Source organism: Neophocaena asiaeorientalis, unplaced genomic scaffold (assembly GCF_003031525.2).
Source record: "Neophocaena asiaeorientalis asiaeorientalis breed wild unplaced genomic scaffold, Neophocaena_asiaeorientalis_V1.1 scaffold148, whole genome shotgun sequence".
NCBI lineage: Eukaryota > Metazoa > Chordata > Mammalia > Artiodactyla > Phocoenidae > Neophocaena > Neophocaena asiaeorientalis.
Genome location: NW_020174050.1, coordinates 7,946,389 through 7,959,629, shown reverse-complemented (window position 1 = coordinate 7,959,629; position 13,241 = coordinate 7,946,389).

Sequence of the window (13,241 nt, the reverse complement as noted above, 5' to 3'; positions counted from 1 at the left end):
AAGAGGCTATGTACTGAGGATATGGCATTTAATGACATATTTCATTACATGAGGCAAGGAGTGTAGTAGTTAAGAATCCAGGCTCTAACACCAGACTGCTTGCGCTTCATCCTACATCTGCCTCTTAATGGTTGTTTAAACTTGTATATAAACTCTATGTACTGAGTTTTTCCACTGTAAAATGGAGATAATTATACTTATATCCACGAAGGTGGTTGTGAACATTAAATAAGTTAAAACACATAAAATGATCTATGGTGCCTGGCACATATCAGCAAATGATAGCTACAATACTACTAACTATTATTACTATATTATACACAAAATACACTCAGATCACTATACTGTCAAACTATTCACTGCCATGAAAGTTTGTTTCTAAATACATATATATGTATATATTCTTGTTCTATGATATATGGATATATCATTCAACATACAGATATAAAGAAAAAGATAATATATAAACTAAAGTCCAAAATTAAAAAGTCATAACAGGGCTTCCCTTGTGGCGCAGTGGTTGAGAGTCCGCCTGCCGATGCAGGGGACATGGGTTCGTGCCCCTGTCCGGGAAGATCCCACATGCTGCAGAGCGGCTGGGCCCGTAAGCCATGGCCGCTGAGCCTGCGTGTCCGGAGCCTGTGCTCCCCAACGGGAGAAGCCTCAACAGTGAGACACCCGTGTACCGCAAAAAAAAAAAAAAAAAAAAGTCATAACATTAGCCCAACAAATAGGGAAATTAAATTTTAATGTTAAAAATCTAGTAGCTTTATGATGATAATTTGTTTCAAAGATGTGCCATACAATCATTTAATGTTATGGCAAAAACAAACAAACAAAAAACCCCTCTGGTTTAAAAGAAAATCTATGTTTTCTAAAATGTATACGTTGTGTCAAGTAAAGAAATTAACTCACATCTGGAAATTATTTCAACATTTTAATTGAAAAAGATCATTTACAATCATCTTGATTGGGATAATTCTACTAGTAGGATTCTGTACACTGGAAAGAACTTAATGCTTACTACCTGTCTCTAAAATTAATACTGATGCTAATAAAATTCATAGTATAAAGTTTTAGAAATCATTATCTGAATTCATATATATGAAATGTTATATATATATAGATATAGATATAATATATATTTTATTTTCTCAATGGATGTTTGCAATTACCCTTGAAAATATGTTTGAGGAAAACAAGGGTGTTTACGATGTACTGAACTGACTCATGAGAAACTGGAAGAAACTCTGTTTATCCTGCTCCTGACACCTCTCCTTATTATACATTGATTACTGGAAATGAACATCTCTAACTCTAAGTAGATGAAAGGACCATTGTAGTGAGGTTTTGCTATCCTTCTCTCAGATCAAATATATGGTTTGATGGTTATAAAGAATTTTCTCATCAAATAAAAACTAAAACAAACAAGAAAAATAATTTGTCAACTAAGCAAACTAGTTAATCGAATATGCTAAAAAACTTGAGAGCAACATATAGCAATGTGGAAAATATCTATTGTTCCATTTACTGATTTTCACTCAGTAGTGACTCTAAACATTAAAAGAGAAAGGGAGAGGAAGAAAAGGGAAAGAGAGAATATGTGTGTGTGTGTTCTGTGTGTGTGTGTAGAACATAAGCATTTTTTAGGTTCTCCAGGCTCAATCTTAATACCATTTCAATGTTAACCTATTATAATAAATACAGTAACCAGGGGTTAAAGGAATTAATAGATCGTTAACATAGTAAATTATTCAATGACTTGATAAAAAATGAATACTTTCATGGGCTTGAATTTAGTTTTAAAACTTCATTCAAATTAATAAAGATAGCAAAAAGCTACATGCCATAGTTAAATCATTCCATTTCTTTTTTCAAATTTTTTACCTAATAACTTGTAATAATCAGGTTAAGACTCATTAAACTTCTCACTTAAGGCATGATATTTAGAAAATGTTTAAAAATCTCTAGTAATCAATTCTTAAACTAGAAAACCACTGTGGGTTCTGGCCTAGATTTAAATCTTCAGCTACATACCAACTGAAGGACTTTGGCCATGTTTCTTGATTTCTCTGTGCCCAATTTCATCATCCATGAAATGGTTTTAATAAGTAAATACTAAAAAAAGCATTTTAGTACTAAATATCTGAATGTTATTATGTGTTCAATAATGTTAGCTATTTTCATTATCAATTAAACAATGGAGGCAAAAAGTAAAAATGCCTCTAACTAGCTCAGTTAGCCAATGAGTTACCCAGGTAGTAGATCTTGATTTCTTAATGACAGAATCAAGCCCCTGTCTTCAAATAAACATTTTCTGCCAAAGTCTTATCATTCTACTCATCCCTCTTCCCCTGGTACAGTTAAAACCAAAAAGTATTCTATTTATCCTTCATCCCTCAGATACCATTGATTTTCTGCTCTGGTTTTTTGTCCATTCCAAGGACAGGTCCCTTGCCTGGACTACGGATTTAGAAACAGCTGGGGACTGCCTTGTTTCTTAGTTCCATGAGGACCAGACCTATGTTAATTAAGTGTGTTTTTAAAAAATCCTTAGACTCTTAAAATGGGGCTTATAAAAGATTGATTTAACCCCAGAGGGGAGAGGTAGGGGAATGAAACAGGGAGATGGTTAGAAGGTAAAGCCCTGAAGAGAAGAGTTAGTTTGTTATAGTGATACCAAATAAAGTGATTAACAGGTAATATTGGTAGAAAAATCCAAGAGACAATCCAGATAAGTTGCTATTATCTGAGTCCAAAAATGAATAATAAACCTGACCAACTTAAGTTTATACCAGGAATGCAAGGATAGTTCAGTATTAGAAAAACCTTAAGTATCTTTCTCCACTTTAATAAAGGGGAAAAAAAAAACATATGATCGTCTATCTCAGTAAACTGAATATAGAAGGGAAATTTCCAGGTCAAACACACACATGTGCACACACACACATGTGCACGGACACACACACACACACACACACACACATACACCACTATAAACAGGGAAATAGTAGACACCATCCCTTTAAAATCAGGAGCAATATAAGAAAGCCCACTATCAACATTCCCATTGACCCATGTATCTGAGTGCCTCACAAGGACAATTAAAAAAAGAAAAACAAATTAAGCAAAATAATTGGAAGAAACAATATGATATCATTATTTGCAAATGACAGGATTACCTACATTGAAATCCCACTGCCCCAAATAAACTACTAACAAATTATAAGAAATATAGTATATATAGTGCAATCCATATTTCTGCAAAAATTTAAACATGATTTTTCTAGAAAGCATACATTTAAATGTATAAAAGGAGGAAAGCGAGGGAAATAAATTAAATATTCTAGGGTAGGTATATTAGGAGGAAGAGAAGTGCAATGAAAAATGGGGGATAAAGAAGGAAAACATTAAAATTTTTTCATTAAAGAGGAGCCTAGTAAGGACTCATGGAAATAGCATGCAATGGAAAGAAGAGCACAATCAGATAAACTCTGTGTTCTGAGGTCCTTAAATTAAAAAGGGACTGGGAAGCACGACATCAGCTTTGCTTTCTGAGACAAATACCTTCAATGTTCTTGGTATTTTTTTAAAATTTTTATTGAAATATAGTTGATTTACAATGTTGTGTAAGTTTCAGGTGTACAGCAAAGTGATTCATATATATATATATATATGAATATATAATTTTTTTTTACATTCTCTTCCATTATAGGTCATTACAAGATATTGAGTATAGTTTCCTGTGCTATACCGTAGGTCCTTGTTGGTTATCTATTTTATATATAGTAGTGTGTATATGTTAATCCCAAACTCCTAATTTATCTCTCCCCCACCTTTGGCAACCATCAGTTTGTTATCTATGTCTGTGAGTCTATTTCTGTTTTGTAAATAAGTTCATTTGCATCTTTTTTTTAGATTTCACAAAAATATAAGTGATATCATATGATATTTCTCTTTCTCTGTCTGACTTACTTCACTCAGTATGACAATCTCTAGGTCCATCCATGTTGCTACAAATGGCTTTATTCCATTGTTTTTTTTCAGGCTGAGTAATATTCCACTGTGTGTGTGTGTGTGTGTGTGTATGTATATATATATACCACATCTTCTTTATCCATTCATCTGTGAACAGATATTTAGGTTGCTTCAATGTCTTGGCTGTTGTAAATAGTGCTGCTACAAACATTGGGGTATATGTATCTTTTCGAATGATGTTTTTCTCTGGATATATGCCCAGGAGTGGAACTGCAAGATTATACGGTAGCTCTATTTTCAGTTTTTTAAGGAACCTCCATACTTTTCTCCATAGTGGCTGTACCAATTTACATTCCCACCAACAATGTAGGAGGGTTTCTTTTTCCCCACACCCTCTTCAGCATTTATTATTTGTAGACTTTTTGATGTTGGCCATTCTGACCAGTGTGAGGTGATACCTCATTGTAGTTCTGATTTGCATTTCTCTAATAATTAGTGATCTTTTCATGTGCCTCCTGGTCATCTGTATGTCTTCTTTGGATAAATGTCTTTTTAGATCTTCTTCCCATGTTTTGATTGGGTTGTTTGGTTTTGATATTGAGCTGTATTAGCTGTTTGTATATTTTGGAGATTAATCCCTTGTCAGTCACAGTGTTTGCAAATATTTTCTCCCACTCTGTAGGCTGGCTTTTTTTGTTTGTTTATGATTTCCTTTGCTGTGCAAAAGCTTTTAAGTTTAGTTAGGGCCAGTTTGTTTTTGTTTTTCTTTCCATTACTCTAGGAGACAAATCCAAAAAGATATTGCTGTGATTTATGTCAAAGGGTGTTCTGCCTATGTTTTCCTCTAAGAATTTTATAGTATTCAGTCTTACAGTTAGGTCTTTAATCCATTTTGAGTTTTTTTGTGTGTATGGTGTTAGAAAATGTTCTAATTTCATTATTTTACATGTAGCTGTCCAGTTTTCCCAGCATACTTATTGGAGACACTGTTTTTTCTTCATTGCCTCCTTTGTCATAGATTAATTGACCATAGGTGCGTGGGTTTATCTCTGGGCTTTCGACCCTGTTCCATTGATGTATATTTCTGTTTTTGTGCCAGTACCATACTATTTTTATTACTGTAGCAATGTAGTATTGTCTGAAGTCAGGGAGCCTGATTCCTCCAGCTCTGTTTTTTTTGTTTTTTTTTCTCAAGATTGCTTTGGCTATTTGGGGTCTTTTGTGTTTCTACACAAATTTTAAAATTTTTGGTTATAGTTTTGTGAAAAATGCTATTGACTGTTTGATAGGGATTGTGCTGAATCTCTAGATTGCCTTGGGTAGTATAATCACTTTGACAATACTGATTCTTCCAATCCAAGAACATCATGTATCTTTCTATTTTTTTGTGTCATCTTTGATGTCTTTCATTAGCATCTTATAGTTTCAGAGGACAGGTCTTTTGCCTCCTGAGGTAGGTTTATTCCTAGGTATTTTATTCTTTTTGATGCAATGGTAAATAGGATTGTTTCCTTAATTTCTCTTTCTGAACTTACTTTTATTGTTAGTGTATAGAAATACAACAGATTTCTGTATATTAATTTTGCATCCTGCAATTTTACTGAATTCATTGATGAGCTCTAGTAGTTTTCTGGTAGTCTTTAGGATTTTCTATGTATAGTATCACGTCATCCGCAAACAGTGACAGTTTTACTTCCTCTTCTTTTCCAATTTGGACTCCTTTTATTTCTTTTTCTTCTCTGATTGCTGTGGCTAAGACTCCCAAAACTATGCTGAATAAAAGTGGAGAGAGAGTAGACATCCATGTCTTGTTCATAATCTTAGAGGAAATGCTTTCAGCTTTTCACTATTAAGTATGAAGTTAGCTGTGAGCTTGTCATATATGGCCTTTACCATGTTGAGGTAGGTTCCCTCTATGCCCACTTTCTGGAGAGTTTTTATCATAAATGGATGTTGAATTTTATCAGAAGCTTTTTCTGCATCTATTGAGATGATCATATGGCTTTCATTCTTCAGTTTGTTAATGTGGTGTATCACACTGATTGATTTGCAGATATTGAACAATCATGACTTCTCTGAGAACAAAGAAATGCCAAGAAGAATCCTAAAAAACAGGCCTTGCTAAGTTTCCCCCAGTTTACTATAATTACCTCATACTCCTTAACCTGTCATATTCCTTGATAACTGCCCACTTTTCATCAAACCTAGTATAAAATACTCAGGTCTGTTTCTTTAGGTCTTTATTTCCTCTTGAAGGATCCTGTATCATGTAAAACTTATATTAAATAAATTCTTATCCTTTTCTCCTGCTAATGCGTTTGTGAATTCAATTTTCAGATGCATCCAGGGACCCTAAGTGGGTCGAAGAAATTTTTCCCTTCCCTGCAGCTCTCAGAACCAGGAATATCTACACTTTTTGTCAATGGTTTTGTTGCTCCAGGTCGACATAATGAATTACGTAATGTAAATATTTACCTCTTTGCATTATCTTCCCAAATCTGGCATACATTTTGGGCACTAAGCTCAACCTCAGCTTCACTGCATTTCTTCCACCTTTACTTTTTCTTCTCTACCTTTTAAAGTCTTGTTGCTATGAGATATTCCTATTTCCCTTGTAAACTCATATTCATACCTCATATTCTTTTATAGAGATGCATATTTAGATGCTGATAGAAAGAGGAGGGAATGGAATGAGGAAGCGACAGGAGGAAAGAGATGTTTTGAAAGCTGTTTCACAGATGTATGATCAGGCAGCATGGTATTAGAGAATGAATAAAGTTGAGACTGAGCAATCAGGTAAGACATCGCAATAAAAGCCAATCTGAAGAAAAATTGGATTAGCAACGTGTAAGTAGAGTGAAAAATGTATGAACGTAGGAGCAAATCTGAACAAAGGAGTCAACAGAAATCCATTGTTAATTGCCTTTTAGAATTGCTCACAAGTAGACTTTGAAGATATTGTAAAATATAACGCCTATAGAGTTTTTTTAAAAAATGGTATTACCGGCATTAAAAAATGGAATTTTTTTATGGGGAGTGGATCTGTAAGGGAACAATAATGAGAATTTTTTACTATTTTATTATTGGTTTGACAACACAGTATTAAAACAAACATGGAGTTAAAAACCCAAGAAAGAAGCCAGGATTGGAGATCTGACACAGGAAAACTGGAAACATAAAAGTGGTTGATATATGAAAATAGTGGAGTATTAAAAAGGGTGAAAAAAAAACAAAGAACTGTCCTTTGGGAGAGATCCAAATTAGTGAGAAGGAAGAAGATACAGCAAAGATAGTGGACAACAGCAAACAGAAGAAAATGGGAGGTTAAAGGTAATAAAATTCAAAGGGAACATTTCAAGAAATAGATAATTCCAAATTGCTGTTAAAGGCATCAGTAGACATCAACCAAGCAAAGTGAATCTGAGAAGAAATCCTTGAATTTGCCTACAAAGGGACTATGAATGAGTATTGAATGAATCAACACAATTTAAACCAAGAGCTAAATTAAGAGCGCAAAAGAAACAAATCTAAATAATATTCCGAAGAAAAGGACCATAACGTTTTTAAACATGTGAATTTTATTTGCTTTTGATTAATCATTAGCTGAACTGTTATCAATATTGGATTTTGTCTACATAGTTTTCTCTGTGACTATTTTTAGATTTGTTTTAAGCTCAAATAGGCTAAGATCTATAAATGTGGCAATGTTAACAACTTGCCAAATACAAAAATAATCAATTCATCTAAGCAATGCGTCCATTCACTCTCTGAGGCAGAATTAATTGCACTTATGAGCACATTCATATAAGTACTCAACTAAAGAATAATATGGATACACCTGTAGACAGACAGACAGACAGACAGACAGATAGATAGATAGATACAGATAATATGATGTTCCTTGGAAATATCAACACCATCTGTAATTGCTTGCTTTTTGGAGAGAAAGGGAGGGAGGGAGAGAGAAAGAGAAGGAAAAAAAGGGTGAAAGAGAGGCAGAGGGAAGGAGGGAGGAAAGGAGGAAAAATTCAGTGTGTAATCTCAGTAATGTTACAATATCCAACTAGTTGAGAGTGAGCATTTACCAGTACCATATATTGCAGACTCAGAAGTGGAGCTAAACCTCAAGAACCCAGGGACTTGTAATTATTATAAAGACCAACAAGCTCAGAGTCAAGGACCCTAACCTTGAAAGTCATGAAGCTGGTTTATTGAACACAATATCCCTTGAGGCAAAATAGCTAGGCGGTCAACAAAGGTACTACTCAATCTGTATCACAACAAGAAATCAAAGTTAATTATCTGAGGTTGAAGGCAGCCATCACAATAGAAAGTCAGGATGTGTTGCCCAGTATCTCTACCTGATCCAGTTCTCAGACTAGGAACCTGCTGACTAAAGAAGTTACCCTGTGCTAGAGGAATAGACCTGTAACACTATATCAATTATCCACTGCAATGATTCCCTCTGTTCTTCCCCCAAGGGATCTTTAGCCATTTACTTAAATGAGTAGACACTAAGGAAAGGAGAACAGCCAGATAGTTGATAGAGTATTGGGTGCAGGGTCATAGCTGAGATTGGTATCTGGAGATCCAAAACAACACCACGGTCCCACTATTAGAGTGAAGGCATAGGAGGGTAAGATAACACATGGAATCCTGGCCAAGGGTTGGTTTATAATAGGTCCACTGTGTCCATGGATCCACCCAGGGATCATTGATCCGAATATCTGCAATGATCTTATTCCCAAATCAGGTCACATGCTAGGGTACTGGCGATTAGGATTTCAACATACCTTTGCTGGAGAACACATTTCAACCCATAAAATTCAAGATGGCCTTAAATTACAGTAGGGAAGAAAAACTTTCCCAAATGGGCAGAACTTCAGGTGACACATCTGATCATCCACTTTGTGTAGAAGGATAAGGAAAAAGAAATGTCCCAAAGATTAGAAAAGACTCATAAGCAATGGTGAATGGACTGGCTGGCTGGGCAGGAAACTGTGAAGAAAAAAGTTGGAGACTAGGAATGTCTGAGTCATGTGGATGGACATAGGGGAATGAGTACAAGTGTGAAGATTTTTATAACACCCACCAAAAATGATGCACTAAACAACCCAAACAGACAAAAGGGCTCAGCCAGTCGATGTCAGCCAGCCTTGTCAGCAGTCTTCTCAATACTGGCATGATGGACACATGAATAAAGTAGAACAGATGAAGGTTATCCAAGGACCCAACGGGATAGACTCCCACTTACCAAGGCCAATCTAGCTACTTCTACTTCTCCACGTCCAATTTTCCAGCAACAGAGACCTGGTAAGTCATTATTTCTCAAGGAGAACAATGGACTCAATTTGACTACACTGGGTCCCTTTTATAAACCAAGAAGGGACAACAGTTCATTCCCACAGGAATACCTACCTATTCAAGATATGAGTGTGCCTTTTCTGCCTCCTTGGTCTTAGTTGGCCCCACTGTCTGGGTGCTTACAAAATGCCTGATCCACAGGCATGGAATCCAACAGAGCATAGCACCCCAACCAGGGAACCCGCTATACAACAAAAAAGGTGTGGGAGAGAGCTCATGACCATGGGATCTTCTGGCCATATCACACAGTGCCCCATCAGAAGCTGTCAGCCTGAAAGTGTTGGAATGGTCCACTTAAGGCACAGCTGAATCACCAGCTTAGAGGCAATATTGTTCAAGGATAGGGCGCCATCTTTTAGAACACTCTCACCAGGGAAAACAGCAAGTGTCTCACTGAACTACAAACTATGGCTGCCACGTGAGCACTTTGAGCGTCTTGTGCCCAGGGAACAGCTGGCAAGACAGAGAGACACTATCTTGTGAAGAGTAATTGCTGCTGATCAGCAAGAGAGATAGGACTGTTGTTACAGAATGGGGGTAGAGAGTAACAAGTGACAAACTCAAGCGGCCCACCTGGCTACCTCTTGGTACTCCCTTATAGAGTTTTAAATGAGAATGAGAAATGCAACAACCCCAGCCTAAGGACAGTAGGATTACCAGGGCCTCCACCATCTTATGATTGAGACTCAGAGAGATGACAGCTGAAGGCAGAGGATTTAGGATGGATAATGGAAGAAGGAGATGATGAGAACCACCTCTGGCCTCCAGACCAACAGCAGTGTTGGGGACTAACTTTCCTCTTCTGAGTATCCTGCCCAGGAGAAAGGCCCTTGGTGCTCTGGAAAAACTGCTCCCTGCATGCACAAAATGGATCTGTATGTCACAAGGGGCGAACTGTGGCAGGCATATGGACACATCACACAGATACCCCTTGGAGAAAGGCCTCTCTGCCTGGCTGTGAGGAGTTGCTGAGCTGACAGCCTCCAGCTGTGAACATTTCCCGGGTCTGCCTCAGTTTCAAGCTGAGATCACACTTTTGGGGGCAGCCCTCAGGCAATGACTGGGCACAGAAGAGGTACCAGGGCCTGAACATTTCACCCAATGTGGGACTTCTTTAATGGATAACCTTTACCCTGGAGCTTTCCACTGTGCTGGGAGAGTCTCTGTAACTTTGGCATCAAGATTCTGACTCTGCTTAGTCCTGTTTCCTCACTTTTCCTTTCACAGGTGTTACGTCCCCATCAAACCTTCTGCACTCTTAACCCTCACTGTCTGTTTCCTGGAGCAGCTAGTGTGTGACAAGACACAACTCCATATTTTTTGTTTAAGAGCTATAAAATGTATCAGAATAACTTTTAAAACATAAAATATTTGAAACAAAGCAAAAAGTTGAAACCATTTCACAGAAGCCAGATTTTATCTAGCAGAACATTTAAAACTTACAGAAATTCATTTAATTCACTAGCATATGGTATTCACTTTTGATCATAAAGTGAATGGAGTAAAGTCATTTTACATGAAACAAATTTTGGCCTTTTATCCAACTTCATCTTCATAAAATTAAAAGAGCATGTTATCAATTAATAGATACTTCCAACTCCTATTTTTAAAAACAAATTGAAGAAGAATACTCCAATCACACCAGAAATAGTTGACAGTTGATAAACTGACTAGATTGGCTAGAATAAAAAAGGTTGGGGACTTGTCCAACTTTTAAAATTTAGTCCCAGATGTACCAGAGGATAAAAGGACACAAGAGCCTTCTCCTTAATCACCACAGATACCCTCTTCATTTCAGCAAAAAGGATCACAGGGATCCCTATATATTCAGCATCTGAGACTCCTGTCAAGCTCACTTTACAAGAATTCCCAAAGGCTCATCACAAAGTCTCTTGAGAAGATAGCAACAACCAAGCAGTATAATTATCAGTTCCACCAGGGCTGCCATTTATTCCATCTATGTTTCAGATTCTGCGTTTCAGTAAAATAAGGTCATTATCTCAGAAGCAGTTTTAATAAGTGCTAATTCATCTCCTACAAAGATAAGCTGACCCAAAGTGAAGAGGCCAATGGTCTTACAAGCTCATCCAGGAAAGTGTTCCACCTGAGAGATGACTCAGTTATAACTACTAACTAGATCCCAAGAACCCAATATTCAACTTCTGTGCAGTCAAAGTCTATCTCTCCATCACCCATAGAAATCAACTGAACTTCTCACTACAAATAGAAATTCTCCAGGACTTATGATAGGAGCTACCTCAGTAACCACCAGCTAAACTTATCCCATCCCTTCTTTCCAAACTTTATAGTCTCTGCCTTGTGGCTTCTAAACCCAGCTGGCATGAATCTCAGGGTAAGAGAGATGAGAGATGCTGTTTACATGATAGTGAAGCAGAGACGGCTTTGAAGCAAAGCTTGAAGAAGCTAGGAGAATGCAGAGCCCACCTACCACCACCATTGCCACCACCACCAATCCAGTACATGTGGAAATGAGCGGCCTCTAGCTGGCACAACTTTAGGGGGGAAAAAAGTCTTAGCAAGGGAATAGGCACAAGTTAAAACAAAGAGGTAGAGAGAATGATTTGTGAAGAAGAAAAATTTATCATAGAATTGAGGCAAAGTAAATGTGTCCATCTTCATACCCTTGTTTGCCTGCTTGGCTCCTACTTACCCTTTAAAGGTAAATTTAGCAGTCATGCCTTAAGAAGAGCCTTCCCTGTTCTCCACATCCTTCAAATCTTGACTTAGTATTACTTTAGGGTGTTGCCACAACACCTATGATAGCATATGTTATCTTCCGTTGTAACTGCCTTTTTTAATTGAGATATAATTCACATACCATAAAATTCAAATTTTAAGGTATACAATTCAATGGCTCTTAGTATAGTCACAAAGTTGTGCAGTCATCACCAATATCTAATTCCAGAACATTCTATCACCTCAGAAAGAAACTCCACACCCATCAGCAATCATTCTTCTTTCACTCTTCCTTCCAGCCCTTGGCCACCACAAATCTACTTTCTGTCCCTATGGATTTACCTATTCCGAACATTTTAGATAAATGGGACTATACAATTTACAATATTTTTGTCTGCCTTCTTTTGCTAAGCCTAATGTTTTCAAGGTTTACCCATGTTGTAGCAGGTAAGAGTACTTCACTCCTTTTTATGACTAAATAATATTCCATTTTATCTATGTACCACATTTTTTAATCCATTCATCAGTTGGTGGACATTTGGGTTGTTGCTTCTTTATGGCTACTATGAATAACGTTGCTAGGAACACTGGTTTTTAAGTGGACTTCTGTTTTCAATTCCCTTGGATATACATCTAAGAGTGGAATTATTGGGTCATATGGTAACTCTATGTTTAACTATTTGAAGAATTGCCAAACTATTTTCCATTGTATACTCCCATCAGCAATGTAACTGTCTTTCATTTATCTAACCCTCAAATTTCTTGAGGTCAGGGACTAAGTCTTATGTTCTATTGTATCCCCAGCACCTAGCATAGTGCCTAATGGAGTATGGTTGTCTATGAGTATTTGTGAAGTGAATGACTAAATAAAGGGTCAAAATATTTTTTTTAACTTTATGCCTTCTTCTGGCAAAATACTTATCAAAATACCCCCTCCCAATATCTTTAACCAGACCCTTTTTATCTATGAAGCTAAGTAAGTGACATACTCTTAGGTGCCAGCACTTCTTGAAATGGGTGCTCTATGATTGCTAGTGAAGAGGATTGTGATCTACTTGGGCTGCTCACCCACACATTAGAGAATTTAAGATAATCTGATAGTAGAATCACGTGTTTCCAAGTTGGTACCAGTTGGCGGGCAGTCACATGTTCATGCATATTTTCAAAGTGATCCTCAAGCAAATATAGGCACAGGACATATT